We start from the raw sequence: 24,860 nt of genomic DNA on the forward strand, positions 1-24,860 counted from the left end.
ACAAATCCATGGTCAGAAAGTAGATTAGTTGTTGCCTGGGGCTGGGAGATTTGAGGGGAGTGGGATGGGACACGATTGCTTATCAGTAGAAAGTCTATCTTACAGGTAATAAGGTATTTTGAGGTTGGTTGTGGTGATGGTTACACAACTCTGCATACACTAAAAACCAGTACACTTTACGTGGATTAATTGGATGATATGTGAATCATATCACAAGCTGTTAAAAAGCGATTTCAATCTTGAACAATGCATGCTTACATTCTTTAAAGGATTATTGTCCTTTAATACCTCCCACAGTGCTCAGGATAGGGGCGAAGGAGTCAACAAATGCTAATCAACAGAGAAAAGACTTTAGTCAAATTAGACTGACTGCATAGGCAAGATGCTTTCAGATTTCTCCAGTAGACACAGACTGAGACCATCCCACGGATTTTGATCTGATGAAGAACAGAACCCTTTTCTGGGTTAGATGAGAAGGGGAAGCACCCCAAGCAATAAGACAACCAAGCTACAAGCTGGCGCGCTCCTATCTGCGTGGCTGATAAGGCCCATCTGATGCAATGTGGCCTTCCTCACCGCAAAGTCACAATATTTATTTTAACACCAGTGAATATTGAGTGTGTGTATATATCTATATACTGATAAAACATCGCTCTAATATGTACACAGGGTCTGAACAAGATCAATTTATCAGGGTAATCATGCAAGCCTGTGTATGAGAGAGGTTGTTTATATAGTGGGTTGATAGAGTACTGTGATATAAGCCACAGAGAAGCACTGTCTAATGCTCATAATGCATGATATATATTTCACAATATGGGCATCGTATAAATAATTAATAGCATGGGCTTGAGAAAGCATTGATATGAATACGAAAGATTGCACACAAGATCTGCTCAAGTACTCTGCTCTTAGTGGGTAGGATAGAAAAGCACAGTTGGCCAAACACATCACACGTTTTAGGGACGTTCTTCATCAAGCATTGCCTTGTGTGATGGCTGGGTCTCCTACTCGATGACTGCTTCTCTTGCAGATACAATTTTGAAGTATTTTGTCAGTTTAAAAAATGTGTGTGCTGTCTCTTTGTGTGAAAGTCCATGTGGAAAAAAATTGCCTCATAAAATAGCACAACAGAATGCAACTCTTTGAACTGCTAGATGCCAGCATTTTCTCAGAAGTGTCCTATTTAGAAATAGAGTAGTTGGCAAGATATTGACTAGCCTATGTGTAATTTATCTTTCAACCATTACTCAGTGCTTCCCCAAGCACCCTTGATGTCTACCTAGCAAAGAGCACTGTGCTGATACTTTGCTCACGTCCCCAAGGACCTCTCCTTTCCCTAATACATATGTATTAATTCCCATTAACCTCATTTAGAGGAAGGAGCAATGTGGGTATGAAGAGGCCAGAAGGCCCTGAGTGTCTGTTACGGTATATGAGTAACTCTTCCCATTATCATTCAGCCTTTATTTACTCAATGAATTCACATTGTGAGTAACTCATTTTTGAGGGCTGGTTCTTTTCCTTCTGGGCTACTGGCACAGACATGCCCCTCATATTCTTTCCTGGAGCTCGAAGTTACAACCGCTGTAAAAAAGACACTGAAGGAAAGGAAAGTCCACAAAAGAATGCAGACATTTGCAGACAGAAGGTGCCCTGGAAGAGCATTCGTGAAGGCAGAGCTGCTGCTGAGTTTCCCTCACAAAGAGAGTAGGTCCATGAATCATGTCTGCTCCCCGTCAATCGACACTCCGAGACTGGGCATTCCCCTGCCCCACCCCCACCCACTTAGACCTTGGTGGAAACTACATAGGTGTTAAATCTCTCTCTGAAGTCCTGTGATTCACCGGTGGAATGAACCCACTTCTCTCCTCAAGTCTCAACCTCTGAGGAGAGATGAGGAGTCAGCTGATGGTCAATGCTCAGCCTGATGCAGAGGGTTACAGGGCCTGCTGCCCTCGCCCTGAATTTCTTCCAGTCCTCAGGAACCAGTTTGAAGACTCTAGAATTACAGACACAACAGAGGTCTTCTATTGGAGACAGCGGCAGAAGGGCTCTGTCCAAAATTTGAAAGAGGGTCCACTTTCTGAGTGGTTCGTTCATCAGTAAAATCACTGTGTTCTGCTTCTGTGAAAAGCAGGATTGTAGCCCCTTGAAAAGAGGAAAAACCCTCTAGTTTTCATTGAAACAATGAGGCAAAAAACTTTGAGGTGTATTTTTAAATGGTGGTAAGAAGTCAAGAAGGAGGAAGTGCCATTGGGTCAGCAGTGTTGGGAGCTGGGAAGGATGCGGGTGGAAAGGGGGGAAGGTGGGGTGAGTGATTTTTCCAACCCACTAGGTGGAGAATGAAGGTGAAGTCCTGAACCGTGGCCTGATGGGTCTGCCTCAGGCCAGGACAATGGAGAGAGAAGGAAAAGAAATTTGAAGATGAGAATGTTCAGAGAACATCAAGTTAACAGGGTGATTTGTAAGTTCCACAATTTGTACCAAGTTTCTCTTTTATCTTTCCACATTATGTATCTTCAATTATTCTTAACAATAACTTTTAGACCCCCCAAAATAGAAATGTGTATGTATGCTTTGGGTTTATAACCACATGCTCAAAGTCCCACAATACATTCCAGATTTAAAAACTAAATGAAGACACTTGAAGAAGTCAAGCCAGAATCACTGTATTTGCATAAGAAGTCCCCACTTGCCTGATGAATGATTGTAAATTATCAAGGCGTTCAACACCTTTTATCTATGTATTTGTGTTCCAGTTCACAAGAGTGCGGAGGCTCAGCTATTTAACCAATCTTAGACGATTTAAATGACACTGTAATGTTACTTTTCCGTTGCTTTGGATATTTAAAGTAAGAGAAATGCCTTTTTAAAATTTTTTAGTGACATGCTTTTTAGTCTTGGAGATTCCTCCAGGGCAAAATGTTACGGAGAGAATCCTGCTATCAGGCATCGGCTTATAGAATCTCGGGCTTAGAACCAAATGCGAAATCCAGTGTGTCTCTCCTGCGGCAGGAAACCTCCCTCCAGGATCCCCGCTCCCCAGCCCCCAGGCTCTTCCAGCCAGTCCTAGCAACTACTGCAGAGGCCTATTCCATCTTCAAGCTGCTCTGATTACAGCTCCCAGGCAGGAGTCACGCCTCCAGGATGAAGAATATTGTTCTCCCTCAACCTGAGTGTCTCTGTGACACTTCAGGAAGCGTCACGTTAGGAAGCAACGGCAACTAAATTATGAACTAAAGTTGTCACATTATGTCTCTGCTCCCAGACGCCCTCTAAAAAATTTCTTCGTTGGAAGCTAATGCCAGAAAGAAAGGGAATGCAGGAGGAGCTTTCTTGCTGACTCTATCCCATCAAGGATAGGATGTGGGCTCTGGGGGCCGACGTCGACAGGAACACCAGATTCTCTCTCGTTTGTTCTTTATCTTTACTGACTGCACGTTTTGCTGCCATGGACTTTTTTATTATTCTAAATTGTGGGTGAGATAATAGTTGGTTTCTCAAAGTGCAAAGGCTAAACCTACTGATAAACTTCAGCTGCTACCAGGGGACAAACGCCACCCAAACTGCCAAAACAATCATGACCTCACTTCCTGCATGGCGCACTGAAGGCTTCACCAGAAACTCAGAAAACCCAGCAGGCCAGGCTCTGGCATGAGCCAAAGGCGGAGATCAGTGAGTCATCTGAGCAGGGCTTTGGCCAGGCCAGTTCTTTTAAGAAAGAAATACATGGAAAGAGTTCTTTTGCTCCATTGCTCCTATCACTGCTTCCACTCAGGAGACTTCGCTATCATCAGGCCTTTGCTCGTACCAGTAAAATTTACTTCTGGGCTTTTTAAAAAGCCAGGGCCAAACACTGAACAACTGAGATATTCATTTCCCCCCCAGCTAACAGGTTTTTCAGGTGTAATGTAAAAACCTCCATTTGAAGTGCACCTTGGCCAGAGACGCATATTTTAATTTGTCTGTTTTTTTTTTTTTAAGATTTTATTTATTTATTCGACAGAAAGAGAGAGAGCCCGCGCAAACGGGTGGAGAAGCAGGCAGAGGGAGCGGGAGAAGCAGGCTCCATCCCAGGACCCTGAGATCCTGACCTGAGCCAAAGGCAGACGCTTAACCAACTGAGTCACCCAGACACCCCCATATATTTAATTTATAAAACTGATTAGAATTTTCCAAAGTGAATATTTAAGGCTTCCTGAAAGCATAGGTTTGGGAGCTTTTGAAGGTCTTGAAAAGAACAGTAACATTTGTGTACTTCTTAAAGTTGGAATGGTCCTGAAAAGATGAAACAGAGTTTCAGTGCCCTGTGGGGGATTTGCATAGCTTTGGAGAAGGGAAACAAATATGGGTTGAATGGCTACCATGTACCAAGCCCAAGGTGGCCTTAAAGACACAAATTAATATGATCTTGACCTCTCTATCTAGTCATTCCAAATGGTGCAGAAAGGGCGAAACCCGAGGAATGCACAGGTGCTAAGGAAACTCAGAGAGGGCACTCAGTCCAGCCTGCACCTAGAAAAGGCAGGCAGCAGGGCCTTCTGACAGATACCATGAGCAAGTCTTAGAGGACAAGTGAGGTTTGAGTCAGGCTCTGATAAGACAGAATCAAAGGAAAAGAGGAATTGAAATTAGAAAGCCTATGCTTGAGATTTGAGTCTCTCCTTAATACCTATGTAACCTTAAGAGAGAAAAGAACTTTAAGTTTCTAAAACTGTCTCTCTTATATAGAATAGAGATAATAATACCCATGTTATAGTGTTGTTGAAAGGGTAGACTAGATAATTTATCGTTTTATTTCTTTTTTTTAATTATTTAGGCATGTGCTTTAAAATTTTCTAGGTATCCTTTTATTTCTATTTCTATTTCTATATTTCAGGCAGAGGGACCAGTATGAGCAAAGGCATGGGGACCAAAGAGACTGGTACAATTCTCAGAACTGAAAGTGTCCTAATCTCTGTGTCCTAAAGCAGTCTGTGTACATCTAATGTGGCCGTTTCCCTTCTTCTTGTTTTGCCCAGAATAACGAGACGAAGAGAGACAAGGCACGGCAAAAGGAGACAATGCAGAAGTAAGAATCATGATCCGTGCGCTTTGGCTGGTTTGGAAGAGAAGTAAGACAGGGCAGAGTTTATACGTGTGGAGAAGAAAGACCAGCGAAGTCGTGGTGGTCTTACTGAAGCAGAAGCCCGTGTGCTGTGAGTACCTGGAGTGAGGGTGCAGGCAGGACCTGGGAGGGGTTGATCTCCTGTTTCAGTGTGTGATTTCTTACGTGGGGAAGTTCCGAGGGAGGCAAGGAACAAGCACAGCCAAGAGGGCACATGGCTGAAATGGAGGCCAAGCGGAGGCCACTGGACAAAGTCAAGAACATGACTGGCTGGAGCGTTGGGGCAGTCTGTGAGCTGGACTTTGAAATTCTTCGAGAAGGGGACAGGATTCACGGTGGAGAAGGTAAATACCGAAGTCTTTGTGAACCTCTTTCTGAATTTCTAACATGGATGAACAGTATCTCTTTCCACGCAGTTATCCAAGCTGAGAACCTGGGCTTTATCTTCAAATCCTCTCACTCCTTCACCCCTCCACCCAACCCAGGAGCCCACTGACAGGGCTGTTTGCACCACAGCCACGGCCTCTAGCAAAAGAAGTCTCGCAGACCACTGGTTATAAGGTGGCTCCCAGCAGCCAGGGGGACCTGGGGGAGTCTTAGCTCTTCCTTTTCCGGCTGTATCAACGTGGGTCAGTGACCTACATGCCATGCTTCATCTGCCTTGTTTGGAAGAGAAGATAATAATAGCATCTGCTTCAGAGAGTGACAGTGAATTATGAGGTCATACACATAAAACGCAGTGTCTGGCATATACTAAGTCCTCAAAAAATGGTAGCCATTGATGTGGTAGAGTTAGTGGTGCTTTAGGATGCTACAGCAAACATGGAAAAACCCAGAATTCTTCTTCGCTTATAAGAGAGAAAAAATGCCTATGTTGGGTAAAAACGGAAGTGTATTAGGAACACAGTAAAGGATGCATTATGGAGAATGGTGGGGATTGAACCCTGCCTAGACAGAGGGAAGCTGACAGAATTCTCTGATGCTGGTCCAAACAAGAAACCAGATAGGTGAGAATCAGAAAGTGACCAGCAGGGGCAGTAGAGTTGGATTCCTGTGCCTTCTGGAGAAGGGTTTAAGAATGGAGAGGGCCAGCGCACCACCACTATGGCCCCGCTCGAGCTGAGTAGCCAGAAGGGAGGTGCCGCCAAGATGGTTTCCCGGGCAGCCTCCAAGACCAGCTTAATTTGAGGAATCCTGGAAACTCTGGAACACTAAGCATTGATGCCAGCCCCCAAGAAGCATTGTGGTTAGCAGTAGATGTATGGGCTCTGCAGCCTGCGGTCCCCGGGAAGCTCTAGGAAACTCAGCTGCTGTTCGACATCTCAGGTTTCAGCTCTCTATTGTAAATTTCCCTAATGTTAACATTTCTGAAATGGGAACAGTTCTCGTTGTGATTGTTTCCCCCCAAGTGCTGTGCATTCTAACCCTAGAGCCACCATCAATGGCATCTTAGATTCAAGGAAACACAAAATATGTCATAATAGTTTTGGTTAAGTGAAATGTGTTAAGCTTATATAACTCAATGGTATTTGATCTGTAAGTCACATACTCTGAGGGACGCTAGGCAAAGTAAATATTCTGAGCAGCAATACCCAATGCTGTTAATTACCTAGGGAATTCATGTTCAAATCAATTGATTGGGGGATTATGCACAGTCAGAAAATCAACTCAGTGGAGGTGATAATAGCTGAGAACCCCCACTGCCTGGCCGGCTAGAGTGGCTGTCTTCCTACTCCCAGCCCAGGGCTGCCTTTCCAGTAAGTCCTTCTAGATATCTGCAAGTTTAATGCACAAAAGCTTTCCCCATTCATCCTGAAGCCTTGACAAATGTGCCTTTGCTTACTGGGGTTTCCAAAAGAAAAGGTTAAATGAAATCTGAATGGAATACAAATAGGTCTTCCTTTCAGGGATTGTATTCTGTGAGAGCTCATGCCAGAAAGCAAACTTCCTTCATGGCCACCAGGAAGCCCCCATTGGTGTTTGGTATTCTAATGGCTGGAAACATTCCCCCAGGTTCCCTCTATCAATTCATATGATGGTATATATATTTAATCAGTTTCCACCATGTTCCTGGAAAGGCATTTAGCTGGCTGCCAACAGGCTCCGCCTCCTGCTCTTGTACGTCCATGAAATCAGTGGTTGATTCACTACAGGGGCTCAGTACTCCTCTTCCTGAATTTTCTCCCAGGCAAACCAAGCTTCCCATCATGCCTGAGCTCATTGTTCTGCATCTCAAAACTTATGTACATGAAATCACCCACACCCTCTTCATTATAGTCCAACCAAGCCAAATAGATACGTATTTTTTAGTGCACAGAGGCTAGCATCATTCAAGAAAAAGAAGACCCTGAGTAGAAATGAAATAAAACACAATGAATTGTGGCTGGCCCTGTAAAGGGGATTGTGGTACAGCAGAGAGAAGCAGCCCCACAGAGAAGGAAAATCAATTTTCATTAATGATTTTGAGTGTACCATTGGCCTCAAGTTAATTATTTATTTGCATGAGGGTTTAGATTTATCTCACGGATATGCCAGATTATTTGAAAGGGTTTTAGTGCCTTTGACCTATGCTCAACGAATCTTCTTGACCCATATTTCATTTCACATGCAAGAACAGTAGGCAGTGTATTGGTCATTTTTTTTCCTACTTTATTCATTAATCCTATCAACTAATAATTAAAAAGGTTTACTGTGGGCTACATGCTATTCAAGGTTCGAGGAATAAAACTGTGAGCAGAATAGTCTCTGCTTTCATGGGGCTTAACATTCAAACAGTGGGAGAGACAGGTGACCAGCTAATAAAAAATGAATGTGAACGCTTGATATGATGTAATGAAATGTCGCCCCACCTCTGGGCTGTTATCTTCCAGAAACCCACAGCCCCAGTCGAATCATGAGTAAAACATCAGACAAATTCCAATACAAGGGCATCCTACAAAATACTTGACCAGTTCTCCTCAAAATTGTCAAGGTCATCAAAAATAAAGAAAGTCTGAGAAACTGTTATAACCAAAAGAAAAGCCTAAGGACACCTGACAAATAAATGTAATGTGAAATCCTGGATGGGGTCCTGGAGGAGATAAAAGACATTAGACAGAAACTAAGGAAATTTGCTTTTTTTTTTTTTTTAAGTGATATCCACATCCAACATGGGGCTTGAACTCATGACCCCAAGATCAAGAGTCACGTGTTCTACTGACCCAGTGAGCCAGCCACTCCAAAAACGAAGGAAATTTTAATCAACTATGGACTTCGGTGAATTACAAAAAATGGATGTAAACGTTGTAATTTCAGATAGTAATCAGCATGATGAGGAAGAATGCTGAGGAGCAGTGGGGTGAGGGAGGCCACCCAGAGAAGGGGACATTCCAAATGTGACCAGAATGATGAGAGGGCACGCACCTGCTGAGTGGGGAAGTGCATCTGAGGAATGGGAGCAGGTGAGAAAAGGCCCTGAAGTAGGAATCAGCTGGTGGGCTCGAGAAACACGTGGAGCCCTTGCGTGGCCAGAACCCGGCGAGTAAATAGTACAAGCTGACCCTGGAGAACCTCTCCAGGTTCTGGAGGCCATGAATGGTCTTCTCGGTCAACCTAAGATCTCAAAGTTATTCAGAGTTATTGGAGGGTTTTAAGCAGGGAAGTGGCATGATCTGACTGATCTTTAAAAAACATCACTCCAGCTGCTGTGCTAAAAAGAGAGCCTATCAGCCCCCTGCCAGGGGCGGGGCAGACAAGTAAATGGGGAGTGACCGTTCAACAGACATGGGTTTTCTTTGGGGGGTGACATTAATATTCTAGAAGTAGATAGTGGTGATTGGTTGCACTGCATTGGTAATATACAAAAAATACGACGAACTGTATACCTTAAAATGGTTAAAATGGTGAATTTTATGTTATGGGAATTTTATCTCAATTTTTAAAAGAATAGATTATAGGAATGGGGGCAAGCACGGAAGCAGGTGATTCGGCTACAAGACTATTGCGGGAGTACAGGAGAGAAACGATGGGGTCTTGGACTAGAGTGACAGCAGTAGCGCCGAGGAGGAGTGCCTGGTTTGACATATTTTGGAAGGAGAGCTGGTAGGATTAGTTCAGAGCGCATATGCGTGGAATGGGTTATTGCAGGAAATTAAGAGCAATGTGAGGATCCTAAGAGAGACACTTCTGACTTCTAGTTTATTTGAAGACAGTCTAGTGTGGGTTTTACATGCCATGTGTTAGTACACTTAGGGCTGCAAATGATAAGCAAACACTAACTCAATATGGGCTAAATAGTAGGAAACGTATTATCTAAGAGTAAGTCTAACAGCAGCAGGGGCTTCCTGCTAGTACAATCAGTGGCTAAGCAGGTCCGCTAGGACCCGGGTTCTTAGCACCCTCCCATGACTCTACCTTCTGTCTGTCAGCTTTGCTCTCACCTGGCCTATCACAGCAGTTCCAGGTGTCACGTTCAAGCAACGGCAAGACAATGACAAAGGGAAGAAATGGCATCCCTTTCCATGTATCTTTCGTAGAAGTAAAGAACATAGGAGATCCCAGTGACTTCTCAGCATTGTCTTTCTAACTTTATTTTTGCCTCATGGAAAACAATTATGTGTTTATTCAAATAGAACTGGGCTACAGAAAAAATGAAGAGTAATTTGGGGGTGGAGGTAGAGGAAGAGAAGGATTAGAAGTTTAAAAGTAGTGGCTTTTGTTTGGACCTGTGTGGTGTTTGCTGCGGTATTGCTCACGCATATCTTCCCATGACCAGCAGCAGTCTGGGGCTAACGGTTAATGAAGAGACTCGAGTTTTTCTCTCACTTTGTCTGAGATTCAGCATGGGAAATGGAATTATCATGGTTAGCTAAACTACCCAGGTTTTATCCCCTGTAGCTGGGGATGAGGTTCAATTTCCCCTGGGGTACATGGCGTTGGGAAGATGACCAGTGGCTCCATTAACAAGGGTGTAGGGATTGGAGAGTGGATGTTGGGTAGGCAACTAACAGTGTCTGAACCATGGTGGGTGAAAGGAAAAATTGGGGGGTTCAAAAATGTATTCATTATAAATAGGGAGAGGTACAGAGAACACAAAGTATATTATTGTATCACCAGGACTACGTCTGGTGAATTTCACTATCCCTATGTATTTCTTAGAGCGAGAGAAAATGTATTTCGAATAGCACTGAACATTTGACAAGAACTTGAAGCTCCTAGAAAGACTTAATAGAACAAGGGCAAAACAGAAAATCAAAGAATGGTTAAATAACCAAGGTTTAATACTAATGATTTAATAATCAAGTAATGGCTTACTAATAATGGCTGTAATCACTGAGCATTTCCTATACGCGCAACATTTTTCTACATACTTAACATATATCATACCATTTAATTCCCAAGATGCCCGTATTACTACATCATCACTTTACAAGTGAGGAAAAGGAGGTTTTGAAAGTTTAAGGCAACTTATCACACAGACAGTAGAACCAGGATTTGAACCCAGACAGTCTGGCTCCAGAGGCTGCATGCCTGATCTCTGAGCTTCCTACACTTGAAAAGTCAATATAGACTTGAAAGTTTAAACTTCAGAGCAATATTTCTAAACCAACAACCCTTTGGAAAAAAAACACAACATGTCCTGCTATCCTCAAAGAGACTTCTATTTTGATTGCTTATCTTCATGTATAAAATCAATAGACTTCTTTCTTTTTCATACATGAAATTGACTTGCATTTTCAAACCTTCCCCCGCTTCCCTGAAATTCTGATATGCCTAATGGGAGGGTGTGGGGGCTTCCTCTTCCGGAGTGTGAATCACTCTTCCAGAGCATTTGGGGAGTTATCTGTGAGTTGAGGTTCTGAAGGAATTCTGGTCCTGTTGGAATTCTGGTCCCAGTGACCTATACTGGCTGTCTATATCCTTACTCAAGTGGGCTAGATCATTGCTCAACCTTCCACTTTAGCTGAATGGTTTGGTCTTGAGGTCAAAGACTTCCTAGAGCTGACTCTTGATTGTGTAAGAGAGGGCAAGCCACTAATTCTCTTATTTGTTAAGTGGAGAAAACACATGATATTTAACATCTCCCCAGGATAAATGGGGCTGATTATGGGTCAACTACTATTTGGAAACAAGAGTTTTTGCTTCACAGGGGATAGAAGATACATTCCTGTTTCCTCCAAGAAGACAGGTGAGACTGAATGAGCACTTTTGCTTGCTCCTTCGCTCTCTTTTTCTATAATTATTTCTTCAGGGCAAGGAGCGTATTGTTAATAGTCAGCACTTGTGTGAGATTAAACCATAAACACAAGAGATAAGATGCACATTATTAGACTGGCCAGTTTCCCCCACTCAGTAGTGGAAGCTTCGCATGGACCCACAGGACTAACCTCTGTCTCTATATCAGCGATTTATCTGTGTCCCAGTTAAAGATCATTCAGAATTGCCATCCGGGCTGCAAATCCTAAATGGGGCAATAAATATTAATTTCATGGCTGCCTCTGAGTGCATACAGGTGGATTATGTAATTGCAGTCACACATCAGAAACGCAGTGTCATCATTTCTCCACCATAGGTGTGTGGATGACAGCTGTGTAGGGCTTTGAGCGGAGGCTGTGTGCTAATATTCTCAAAAACTTGAGCAATTTGTTAAAAATTATGCCAATATTTGGAGATCAAGTTCTTGCTTCTGACAATACCGTACTATGCACAACATCATTATGTCATCCGTCCCTGTTAATATTGCTTAGAACACGGTTGGCACATATGCACATGGAAGTACTCTGTTAAGTACTAGATTGTCATTGCTTTTGTTGCTGGTGTCCTAGTTAGGCAAGGACTGGAAAGCAACGTAAGGCTATTAGTCATCACGTATCCCTGAGGGGTGTCTGTCAATGGAGGCGACTCCATATTCTCTTGGATATTAATTGGCTGTTGTCAGGAGCCATCTACCATTCCCTCCACCTCTCTCCTGAGGTAACAGTGGCAACATGAGTGCTGAAGAAGAATGATATTTATCAAGGTTTGGCCACTCAAGGGAAAGGTTTGTTGTGACATTCTGAGGAAAGGCAATCTGGCCCTTTCTCTCCTTGGTCCATCTAAGTGGCAGGGAATCATGGGAATTTGCACTGTTGGCTTCGAGGAAATGTTCCAGCTTCAATGTTGCCCAACTATCTATGGGGGACCAAGACTGCTAACCTCACTTAAAGTCCTAGCGTGAGTTTTGAAGGCATCTCATTTGGATGTAAGTTTAGGCCCTTTGGTCAAATTTATGACTTTTGCAAATTGCTTAAGCTCTTCCAGCTCCAGTTTAACCTTTAGTTTATCCACAGAAAATGGGAAGAATAACAACTTATAGGATTGTGGTGACATTTAGTAATAATATGTGTAACACACATAGGATGCTAACTGTGCAAATAGTAGGTGCTCAATAAATAGTAAATATTGTTATAATTTCTTTGTAGTGTTTATACCGTGGAATAATGCTTTTGTTAAGTTTCTGAAAATGTGCGTTCAGAATTACACACGCACACAAACACACACATATTATCACAGCTAGTTACAATAGGCACAAGAAAATGGTCAAAACAAAAAATATCAATGTATCAGTAGCCACTGTTTTGGGGTCAACTGCTTGTACAACTCAAAACTAAAATAAAAAATTAAAAAATTAAATTAAAAATTAATTAAAATAATTAAATAAATTAAAAAATTAACTCAAGGATCATATTAATTTTGATTACCCAAGTGATGCCTGATGAATATATTCTCCTTATGTTCTCCTTTTCTTCTTACCAAATGTGAGCACAGTTAGGATTTTGTGTGAGGTATTTTATACCTTTGACTTTGATATCTTTAATTCATATATATTTGCCTAAAGAAAATATATTGTATTGTTTTATGTATTTGCTTTAAAAATGGTGTTATCTCATAAGTGTCGTTCTGTAATTGGCTTATTTATTTATTTATTGTTAGAGAGGGAAGAGGGGGAGGGACAGAGGGAGAGGGAGAGAATCTTAAGCAGGCTCCACTCCCAGCACAGAGCCCCACGGCTCGATCTCATGACCTTGAGACCACGAATTGAGTCAAAATCAAGAATCAGAGGCTTAACCCACTGAGCCACCCAGGTGCCCCTGTAATTGGCTTTTATATTTTATTTTTATTTATATATTTTTTAAAAGATTTTATTTATTTTTTTAACAGAGAGAGACAGCCAGCGAGAGAGGGAACACAGCAGGGGGAGTGGGAGAGGAAGAAGCAGGCTCATAGCGGAGGAGCCTGATGTGGGGCTCGATCCCATAACGCCGGGATCACACCCTGAGCCGAAGGCAGACGCTGCTTAATGAATGAGCCACCCAGGCACCCCTGTAATTGGCTTTTTTAAAGCAACATTGTATTTTTGAAGTCTTATCACGTTGTTACATATGAACACAATTCCTTTGAAGTACTATGTTTAATTATATGACTACGCCATAATTTACTTAATATTCCACTTTGATGGACATTTAGGCTGTCCTAATTTTTCACTCTTACAAGCAAAGCTGTGGGGAATCATTGTATGTCTCCTTTGCATGTGGGTGTTTCTTTAGATGAAACGCCTAAAATCTGTTGGCAGAGTGCGGAAGTGTAGCTATCAGAGACACTACCAATTACTCTTCAGAATGACTGCACCTTTTCTCTGGTACTTTGCCAACCATTAATTTTATCAAATTTTAAAGTGTTTTCCAATCTGATGGGTTAAAAGATCATACTCGGTTGGGATTTTTTTCTTTTTCTTTCAAAATAATTATAGATTTACAGCAAGTTGCAAAGAGTTACAGAGAGATCTGTGGACCCTTCCATCAGTTTCCCCCAACGGCTGTATCTTACAGAACTATAGGACCATAGCAACATCAGAAAATGGACATGGGTATACAGTGTGCACAGTCTATGTCATTTTACCACATGCATGGATTCACGCACCATACCGCAACCAAGACACAAAACTATTCCATCACGCAAAGATCTCCCTCCCTGCCCCTTATAGTCACACAACTGCGTCTTCCACCGTCCCTAACCCCTGACCACTACTACTCTGTTCACCATTCTGTAATTCTGTGTCATTTTGAAAATGTTATATAAATGTAATCAGGCGTATATGACCTTTTGAGATGGGCTTTTTTCCTTTAACTCAGCAGAATACCCTTGAGATCATCCAAGTTGTTGCTTTTATCAATTATTTGTTCCTTTTTATTGCTGAGGACTCTCACCTGGTATAGATTACTGAGGTTTGTTTAATCATTTAACCACCGTGGGTCCTTTCAGTCACTTCTAGTTTGGGGCTATTGCAAATAAAGCTGTTCTAAACACCACGTACAGCTTTTTGTGAGGACACAAGTTCTCACTTCTCTGGCATAAATGCCAAGAGCACCATTGCTGGGTCATAGGGTAAGGTTTAGTTTTTTGTGTTTTTTTAAGATTTTATTTATTTATTTGACAGAGAGAGAGAGAGAGAACACAAGCAGGGGGAGGGGCAGAGGGAGAGGGAGAAGCAGGCTCCCCGCTGAGCAGAGAGCCGACATGGGGCTCGATCCCAGGACCCCGAGACTGTGACTCGAGCTGAAGGCAGACGTTTAACTGCCTGAGCCACCTGGGCGCCCCAAGCGTTTAGGTTTTTTTTTTAAAGAGACCGCCACACTAGTTTCCAAAGTGGTTGTACCATTTTACGTTCCCTCCAGCAACATATGACAGATCCAGCTTCTCCACATTCTTGCCGCCGTTTGGTTGTCACTAGGTTTTATTTTAGCTTTTTTGCTGGTGTGCAGTGATACTATTTTGTGGGCTTAATTTTCATTTCCCTAAAAGCTAGGGATGTTAAGTGTGTGCTTGTCTGCCATCTGTATATTTACTTTGATGAAATGTCTTTTCATGTCATTGCCCATTTTCTAGTTGAATTGCTAGTTTTTTTTACAGTTGAGGTCTAAGTAGTCTTTATATATTCTATTTTTTACAGCCTAATTTTATATATTGGTTTTTATGAACATTATTGACATCTTTTTTTTTTTTTTAAATCACCCAGTTACCCCATCCCCCAACCCCTTCCCTACTGTAACCCTCAGTTTTGTTCCCGGAGTCCAGGGTCTCTCATGGTTTTTCTCCCTCTCTGATTTCTTCCCAGTTTTCCCTCCCTTCCCATATGGTCTTTGCATATTCTAGATATGAATTCTTATATGAGGGTGGAGTGGGTTCAGGCCCCCCAGTGTCCCTGTGATGGGAAGGAGGGGGGCTCATCACCCCCAGGTGGGGAGGAAAGTCCCAACTCCTCTCCTGGACTTCAGTGACACCACCCCCATGGTGGGGAAGGGCTGTGGGTATAGGGGGTGCCCACTGGAGCTCATGGAGAGTGGAAGTTTGCTGGCAGTGTGGGGTGGGGCTCCAGCTTTTTCCATGGGGTCTGGCCGAGGTAGAACATTATTGTCTGAAAGTGTTCTATCCTCATAGTCTGCCCTTTTCTGGTCCGACTGGAGTGAGCACCCTCTTCCAGGCTTTGCTTGCCCATGATTATGGGCATGTCCTTGTTGCCCACTCCCCCAGCACCCAGTCTGGGATTTATGAGGCAAGAAAAAAACCCAGAGAGCTCACTATCCCGTGGTTGCTTGGGTTCTGGGGTCTCTAGCTGGTCTGCCTTCTCTCCACCTTTCAGAGTCCTCTTATATTCTTTCACATATGATGTCCAGGTTTCTTATCTGTTCTTAGCAGGAGGACGAGGGAAAGGACTTTTACTTCATCTTTCCAGAAGCGGAATGCATACCAGTTGTTGTATTTGCATTCTTTATTACTAGTAAGATTGACTACCATTCCACATATGCACGGTCCAGGTTGCTTTTCCTCTTCTAGAATTGCCTGCCTCTCCACACACGCCCTCTGCTTATGTTCGTGTTACATGCGTTATGTTTTCTTCATGATCTGTCATGATCTTATTAACATTCTTTTGTTGGTTTATATACGTTGCATATATTTCCCAAGTCTGTTACTTGTTTTAACCTTTGTAATGCTGTTGTCGTACAGAGCCCTTTAAATTTTAGTGCCGTCATTACACAACAACAACAAAATATGGGCACCACATCAGTATGCTTCAACGGGGATGATGGGATACTATGTAACTATTAGAAAGAATGTTTCACTCTAAAGCAAGAAAATGCCAGATCTAGCTCGGAACTTTTGTTTTATAGATTTCCTATCCTCTCTCAGTACTTTGAGAGTGTCGAGGACTGGTAACAGAAAGTATTCCTCTTCTCTCTATTGTCTTCCTTGAGAATGATTTCTTCATTTGTCTTTCAAAACCTCTTCCCTTTTTGGCTGTAGTATCACTGCGTAACTGTAGTGGCATTTCCGTTTATTTTGTACTTATTTGATAGGGACAGCTCTAGCCAGATATCTTAATTCCCCAAGTATTATATATCGTTCCCTGACTTCTTCCCCAACTCTTTCTTCTACGTGCTAACAGCTTATGTTCTACTTTCTCTTTTTCTTTTGCAGGAGCAAGAGGAAAGAGTAAATCCAGGATTGTGTTAGATCACGGTCGGTAAATTTAATCTCTAGTGCAGCCCTCTTCCCTGGAATTCTGTTAACAGTTCTAGCGTGTCTTGCTCCCCTGAGTGATGCCCTCAAATTTTGTAGTGTTACCCCAATTCAAGCTTAGCCACCAAGGCATTGCTTCTTGGAGACCATCTGCCCTAGTCTAAAAACAATTTCCTGGCTTACGTGCCTCTCCCCGGCAGGGAGCGGCTCCTTGCTCCCAGCTTGAGCAGAATAAAATAAAAGCAAGGTTTGGATGCGATGTACCCTTAATCCATCCTCGGGGCTTCCTATGCAGCTTCCCGTGGCCCGTCACCATCCTCAGTGGCTTTCGTCTTATTTCTTTTCTCCTCCTGTGCAGGTAAGGCCCTATTTGCTTTTAGAAAAATTTAACTCCTGGTGATTTTTTTCACAGAATTTCTCCTGCCTTCCTTCCCGTCAGAGAAAAAGAAAATGGGGAGCCAGAGTGTTTTCTTCCTTCACAGCTGGGTGCTATTTATCCAGAGTGTCAAAGAAGAACTTCTCCAGGGACGCCTTGGTGGCTCAGTTGGTTAAGTGTTTGTCGTCAGCTCGGGTCATGATCCCAGCATCCTGGGATCGAGTCCCACATCGGGCTCTTTGCTTGGCATGGAGCCTGCTTCTCCCTCTGCCCTTCCCCCCACTTGTGTGCGTTATCTCTCTCTGACAAATAAATAAAATTTATTTAGGGGGGGAAAAAAAGAACTCCCTGGAAAGGGCATGCTTCATTTTCAGCCCTGGGCGGCATATCCCATTTCCCAAATAGGATGGAAGCAGGCAAAAAATGAGATTTTTTGAATTATGTCTGTGTATCATCTCCACAGAATTCTTTCTGGAGGGACTTTATATTGAGGCAGGCATCCATTTCCAGTGTCTTTCATTTCTAGACACTTCCCAAAGTTAAAGCAAAGCGCCTGTATATTTGCTGGGCTTATTATCTATTGTCCATTCCATTCCATTAAGTTCAGGATGATAGAGGTACTGCAATCTTGTATCTGTTTTGCCAAATTTCCCCAGAAGTCACTTGAATGAAATTAAAAATGTCCTTTCAGTTCCTTGTGTCTGACATTGCTTGTCTGTAACGAAGAGAAAGAATGCTCGCTTTTGTTGAATGACCACGACTAAGTTTTTTCTATGAACTATGCTCTTTTTTTTTTTTTTTTAAAGATTTGTTTTTTATTTGAGGGAGAGAGAGCGTGCAAACACCTGAGCGGGGGGAGTGACAGAGGGAGAGAGAGTCCTCAGGCGGACTCCCCACTGAGCGCAGAGCCCAAAAACATGGGGGTTTGATCCCAGGACCCTGAGCCACCAAGGCACCCTGGGCTATGCTCTTATAAACTAAGAAAATAGTTGAAATAATCAATAATGAACCAGTATGAAATCCATTTTAAGGGTCAGTTTTATTCGCTTCTTTTGGAAGTTTTTTTCCTCAAATTCTCTAACAGGTCGATTAGTCACATCACATATGAACTGGGTGGCCAAGTCTTTATTTTCTTTCCTTCATTCCTTCATTTCTTTCCTTCATCTCTCTCTCTCTTTCTTTCTTTCTTTCTTTCTTCTTTCTTTCTTTCTTTTTCTTTCCTTCTTTCTTTCCTCCCTCCCCCCTCCCTCCCTCCTTTCCTTCCTTCCTTCCTTCCTTCCTTCCTTCCTTCCTTCCTTCCTTCCTTCCTTCCTTCCTTCCCTCCTTCCCTCCCTCCCTCCTTTCTTTCCCCCTCCTGTCTTTATGATCAGTTAAGTTTCCCATTAGCTTCTGAGGGAAGTTTGCCCCATTCTGGTATGCTCCTTTAAACTGCTTCTTGTGGAAGTTATGTCTTTTTCTAGACATTTCTAGAAATGTAAAGTTCGAGGTATGAACTTACTTCATCGTGAGATTTTAACACTAATTGCCTTTTTTGTACTTCTTTCCTGAGAGCGTATAGAGAGGCCCCACGTTCTCATCAGTTGGATTTCTGAAATCACTTGCTCGGACTGTTTCCTTCAGAAGGAGACCGCACTTCTAAAGGTGTAGAAGGACAAGAGGCTTGCTTTTAACGTGACATACTTGGCTTAAACCAACTGAACCGCCTTGACTAACGTTGCATTTTCTTTGTCTGCTCCGCAGTTTTAAAAAGGCAGCCCATGGGCTCAATTCGCCACTAACAAGTCCTATTCCTTCCCCTGGTTGATTTCTACCAGTTCTTAAGCTATCCGTTTAGATACGGTGTGATACGTTTTCTCTGGGAAGCCTTTCCTACTCCCCAAGCCTGGATTAGGCGCGCCTTATGGGAATCCACTCCCATAACAGGCTGTGTTTACCCTTATTTGCATCGATTGCTCTGTAGGTGATTGCCTATGTCTTATTTCCTATTGGGCCATGAGCCCAGTAAAAGACTAAACACCAGCTCAGTGCTTTGCATATAATTGTCCCTCAATGAATACATGTTTCATGACTACATTTTTAAAAATGTAATAACATTTCATAAGTTTTTAAAGTGCTTTGAAGTTCAACAACAGCAGTGTGTGGTTGCCAAGCTGGTCCTTATCATCCCACCCTTTGTGGTTTATTGGAAGGGATGCATGCGCTCATTCTCTTCACAAAACTATGATTGAGTAGACCAAATTTTTGATGGAGTTTGGTAAAACACTTGAGCTAGGTTACATTTTGGACCAGCTGAGAAGCCACAGGTTTCATCACACGATTATTAATGTGTTTGTGTTTTTTTTTTTTTTAAACCATTACTCTATCACCATTCGCCCTTTGCAGAATTCATCAAAGGCACAGTCTTTGCCCCGAGGCTTTGGACTTTATCATTCCACTGCCTGAAGTCATCCATCTGTGAAGCAAGGGCAATACACACCTACCTCATAAGGGTGTTGAAAATTAATTAGGCAATGGTCAGCTGTCTTCAAGATGAGAGCAGGGTGTAAGTGCACGTGTTCCGTGTCTCTTTTAATTACACCCCATGTGCAAGTGGGGTAGCTAAGACCCCAGAGCATTTGGATTTGCAAGGGCTTTGAATGTAGTACAAAGCTTGTTGCCTCAATATAAAGTATCAATAGGAGGCATTAAAACGTCAGCACCTTTTCAGGGATTTTGTTCATTAAAATGCCTGCAAAGGAGTACGCTGGATAAGTGACTATGGACCAAGTCAGAGCCCAAGCATTAGAGCAAACAGGAGCCTCCAGAGAGCTCCAGGAGTATAAGGAACAAGCGTTTTAAGTGGTGGGTGAAGGGGTGAGAGGGGACTCCGGGAGAACTCTGAGTTTGCCCAGCACTGCTGCCCCCCAAAGCCACACTAGATCAACTTGACACTTCCCGGTTCTAATTGACTTGCTCCTTGTTTTGATTTCACGGCATTCCCAATTACGCAGCTGCCAGGAAAGGAAGCAACGGAATTGCAATATAGAAAGACCAGGCCACTTCTTTTCGGACTAGACACTTCTGCACAAAGAGCCAACAGGTCACATCTTCTGCCGGTTTGGAGATGCTTCCAGGACAACCGAGCACGGTCGTGAGGCGGCTCAGCCTCGTTGGCTTCCCTCTTTCCTCAATGGCCATGCAGTTTCTCAGCTGCCCGGGGGATCATCTATAATAGGCCATTTTATTTGGTAAATGTTTTCCTACTTACTGAAGAGTGTTCATTATTAATGACCAGAAAGGGAACTCCTGCCTCCTATGGCAGAAGTTGATACATTTGCTTTGTATAATTGCCGTGTATAGTTAGCCATGTGGTCGTTCAGCTAAAATAAATTGCCTTCTTCCCATAAGAGTCTCCCCGAGTGTCACCGGAGAGCTAGAGGGAAGTTGGCTGCTGAGACTAATCTCTTAGCTAACGCAATAGACGAGCCCAGAAACAGAAGGCAGATGGCAAGTTCGAGATGAATCGCATTTTTTAATGGCTTCAAAATAGCTCTGTCTGTAAATGGCTTTGCTGAATGACAACACGTAGTGTGATGTAATCTATCTACTGCTGCGTTGTCAGACCTTCTGAGAACTGTTCTCTGGTTCATCTGTTAAGACAAAAAGTGATTGTACTTCAAAGTGGGGGATGTAGGATGATAGGAATGTAAAAGGCCAGTAGAGTAGAGGGGTAAGAAGAAAACCCTACAATTATTTACAAATAAATGGCAGATACCCTTCCCGGGCAACCGTCTGGTGTTTGGTGTTTGAAGAAAGTAACTCCATGCTGAGATTTAAGAGCAGAAGTTGAACCCTGAACTCTGAAGTGAAAGAGGCCCAAGGTCTAGGAGAAAAGGTCATGATAAGGATAGTACTCCCTGGTCTGTCTCCAATTAGTAAGAATTCACATTGTTCTGATGAGATTAACCCTTGGCCATCCGAGCAATGATTTGGGAAATGGTACAGATGAGGACGTGAAGCCTCCCCACTTCCTCTCAGGAATGGAGTATAAAGGGTAATTGGTACTAAAATTGAGTGAAGAAATAAGTTCATACCTCTAATTTTAAATTTCTAGAAATGTCTAGGAAAAAGACTACTTCCCAGAAGAAGCAGGTTGAGAAGAGCATCCTCGAGTGTTGAAATAGAAAATGCTAGTGTTTTTTTTGTTTTGTTTTGTTTTACAAACTGGCGGATACACTCACCCTGAAACCAAAGGATGAGAATCAAACAGGAGAAATTGGACAAGAGCAACAATTTTATGGAAGAACAGATAGTTGCCAACCAGTCACGGAGGAATTAGACCACGGTCAGCGGTTTCTTCCCCCTCCGCTCTGACATTGGAAGTGAAATGATGCAGAAAGCTGCTCTTTCCTCTGTGTTGCATCAGTCTTGCGAAGCGCACACAGGTGCTAGTAATCAGTGACCACTTGAAATTTATGCTTGTTGTTTTAATAAAGCATTATATTTGGATTGAGATCATCTACTCTCTCTCTTTATCTTTTTCACTCAAATCTGAAATAAGCCCGGCTTGTTTGCCCAAATTATTCAATTCAATTTTATAGCTGTTTATTGATTTCCTGCAATACTCAAGGCATTTGTATACACTGACCCACTTTACAAGCCCCAAATCGGGTCAAAAGTACGTATTTGTATGGTGCAATAAAATATTTGAAATTGAGACCATCTTCCAAAATTCTGAATTGTAAGCCTGATGCCAGGAAAAATAAGAAAGTTCCTCAAGAGTTTGCATGCAAAGGAATTACATAATTGCAAAAATAAGTGTGGAAGGCAGAGTAAGACAGGTGCCCCAACAAGACACAAATAAGGCTGTGTGGCTGTCTTAACACGCAGAGTCCCAGGTCCACCGCACACTAATCGAATGACACTAGGCAGGTCGCTGGGCCTCAGCAAGGCTTGGTCACCACTCCAAAGTGGAGATAATCATATCCAGTCAATATATGTGTTCTGAGGATGGAACACCTTGGAATGGTGCCTTTCATGAAATGAAATGTTTTTTTTTTTTTTTAAGATTTTATTTATTTGACAGAGACAGCCAGCGAGAGAGGGAACACAAGCAGGGGGAGTGGGAGAGGAAGAAGCAGGCTCATAGCAGAGGAGCCTGACGTGGGGCTCGATCCCAGAATGCCGGGATCACGCCCTGAGCCGAAGGCAGACGCTAAACGGCTGTGCCACCCAGACACCCCTGCAATGAAATGTTCAAAATGCATCATGGATTCAAAGGAAGAAGTGACATTAGAGTGGCAAAAGGTGGACAAGGAAAGAATCCTTTTTTTTCAGGGTGGTGTTGGAGATGTCCGAAGGGGGAGGTAAGAAGGAAGATGTGCTGGGGAGAAAGGAACTGTGTCTGCCCAGAGAAGAGTCACTAATGCTTCCAGTGTTCTGACACCATTTAGGGTGTTCTAGAACAAACACCCACTCAGCTGAGGAGAGCGATTGGAAAGAGAAAGAGAAGAGGGCCAAGAACACAATCTTGGGCAATGCCAAGGTGTAAAAGGAGGACGTATGGGCAGTGAAAACAGAGAGATAGTGATCTGAGAGTTTCGAGAAAACCCGGAAGAGAATAGTGGCACAGAAGCCAAGAGAGGAAAGAGTATCGGAGGGGTCCACTGCCTCAGTGAGACCGAAGAGAAGGGAAACCAAGAGGAGGCCAGTGAATTTAGTAATTAATGGTCAGAGATAGTCTTAAATGGTGATTCTATAACCAGATTATACTTGCTTTGTGTCTCCTGTAGAGGTTGTGTTTATTACGTTGTATCTGGAAGGGTTGGCCTATTTAGGCCATGGGCCAAGACCTTACCCATATCTTATGAGTGGGGTGGACTTGTAGGTGTCAGGAAAGCTGGTTATTCAGCAAGGACAATGAAACTCAGAAAGCAAGCAGGAGAGAGGAGAAAGGACTGCTAGCTATCTCTGGGTCTCACTTCCTTGAGTCTGGACTTCAAAAGGAGTTTGAGAAGGACTTGAAAAAGCTCCTCCATAGAGGAAAGGTGCTCTTTGCCACAAGGAACTCGCCGGGAGGCATCCTCAGGCTGAATGTCTATGAGGAAGCCTACTTCCTTGGGCAAATAATTCGGTTTTAGGTCATTCCATTAGTTATGTACCCCAAATCTTCAGTCCTGCCTTGTTTAAAGGTTTCTGGCTGGTCTTAGTTGTGCTGTGGGGAATTACAAAAGGTGTTTTCTCACCTCACCTGGACTGGGGTGTTGGAGAGGACACAGCACCTTTTAAGGCCCGTGTGGGGGTGGCACCCTCAGTGACAGCCACCCCATCTGGGAGCTAAACTTCAAGAGAGGCCAGAGGAAAGATGAGGATACAAGGGCCGTGGGCTTAGAGATAAAGAGACTGGTGGCTTCATCGCATCCTCCCTTATTTGGCACCTATGCACAGACGTCAACTTGGGGATGAGGAGGCAGATGGGCGGTGATTTAGTGATGAAGGACGCATCACTGAGGAGGGCACTCCCCACATTCTCAAGGAGCCTAAGAAAATAACAGGGTTTAGGGAACATCCCCTTAGATGCATGCTTGTGAACAGAGCAAAAGTATTTGTAGGCAAGAGAGACTGAACATGCAAGATAGAGAGGGTATGCTTGAGGACCTGGGAAAAGTGGAGTCCAGGGCTCAGGGGGTTGGTCACCCCAACAGTGTTGGTGGAAATGTAAAATGGTGCACCTGCTATGGAAACCAGTATTGAAGTTCCTTAAAAACTTAGAAACGAAACTACCATATGATCCAAGAATCCCACTTCTCAGTATTTATCCAAAGAATTGAAAAATCAAGATATCAAAGAAATATTAGCCCTCCCATGTTCAGTGCGGTGCTAGTCACAGTAGCCAAGAAGCAGAAACAATGCAAATGTCTGACAGATGGACGGATAGAGAAAAAGTGATATGCACTTATGTATTATTATATTATTTAGCCTTTATTTTATTTTATTTTTATTTATTTATTTATTTGACAGAGATAGAGACAGCCAGCGAGAGAGGGAACACAAGCAGGGGGAGTGGGAGAGGAAGAAGCAGGCTCATAGCGGAGGAGCCTGATGTGGGGCTCGATCCTATAACACCGGGATCACGCCCTGAACTGAAGGCAGACGCCCAACCGCTGTGCCACCCAGGCGCCCCTATTATATTATTTAGCTTTTAAAAAGAAGGAAATCCTACAATATATGACAACATGGATGACCTTTGAGAACACTGTGCTGAATGAGCAAGACATAGAAGGATGAAACAGTAGCTGAGTCCATTTATATGAAGTATCTAAAATAGTCAGACTTAGAGAAGCAAAGAATAGGTTGCTAGGGACTTCCAGGGGAAATGGGGAGTTGCTAATCAATGGCCATAAAATCTCTATTATGAGGGGCGCCTGGGTGGCGCAGTCGTTAAGCGCCTGCCTTCGGCTCAGGGCGTGATCCCGGCGATCTGGGATCGAGCCCCGCATCAGGCTCCTCCACTGGAAGCCTGCTTCTTCCTCTCCCACTCCTCCTGCCTGTGTTCCCTCTCTCGCTAGCTGTCTCTCTCTCCATGAAATAAATAAATAAAATTTTTAAAAAAATCTCCGTTATGAAAGATGAATAAGTTCTAGAGATCCGTTGTACAGCACTGTGCCTATAGATGACAAGACCCATTCCACACATGCAAATAGAGGAGGATAGATCCCATGTTAAGTGTTCTTACCACAATAAAATTTTTAAAAGGAAAGAAAGAAAAAGAAATACCTTGTCACATGGAGAGACACCTGAGTGGAAGGCTGAGTATAAAGAGCGATTTTCTTCTTCCTCAAGCTTCAGAAGCGTCAGGGG

At 43.1% G+C, this 24,860-nt stretch overlaps 1 pseudogene; it reads left to right on the plus strand.

Annotated features, from left to right (window-relative positions):
• Positions 1 to 5,324: 5,324 nt before the first annotated feature.
• The window catches only part of LOC113253184 (protein kish-A-like), a 34,391-nt pseudogene continuing 14,855 nt past the window's right edge, over positions 5,325 to 24,860 (plus strand).

The sequence above is a fragment of the Ursus arctos genome, unplaced genomic scaffold (assembly GCF_023065955.2).
Source record: "Ursus arctos isolate Adak ecotype North America unplaced genomic scaffold, UrsArc2.0 scaffold_17, whole genome shotgun sequence".
In the NCBI taxonomy this organism is placed as follows: Eukaryota; Metazoa; Chordata; class Mammalia; order Carnivora; family Ursidae; genus Ursus; species Ursus arctos.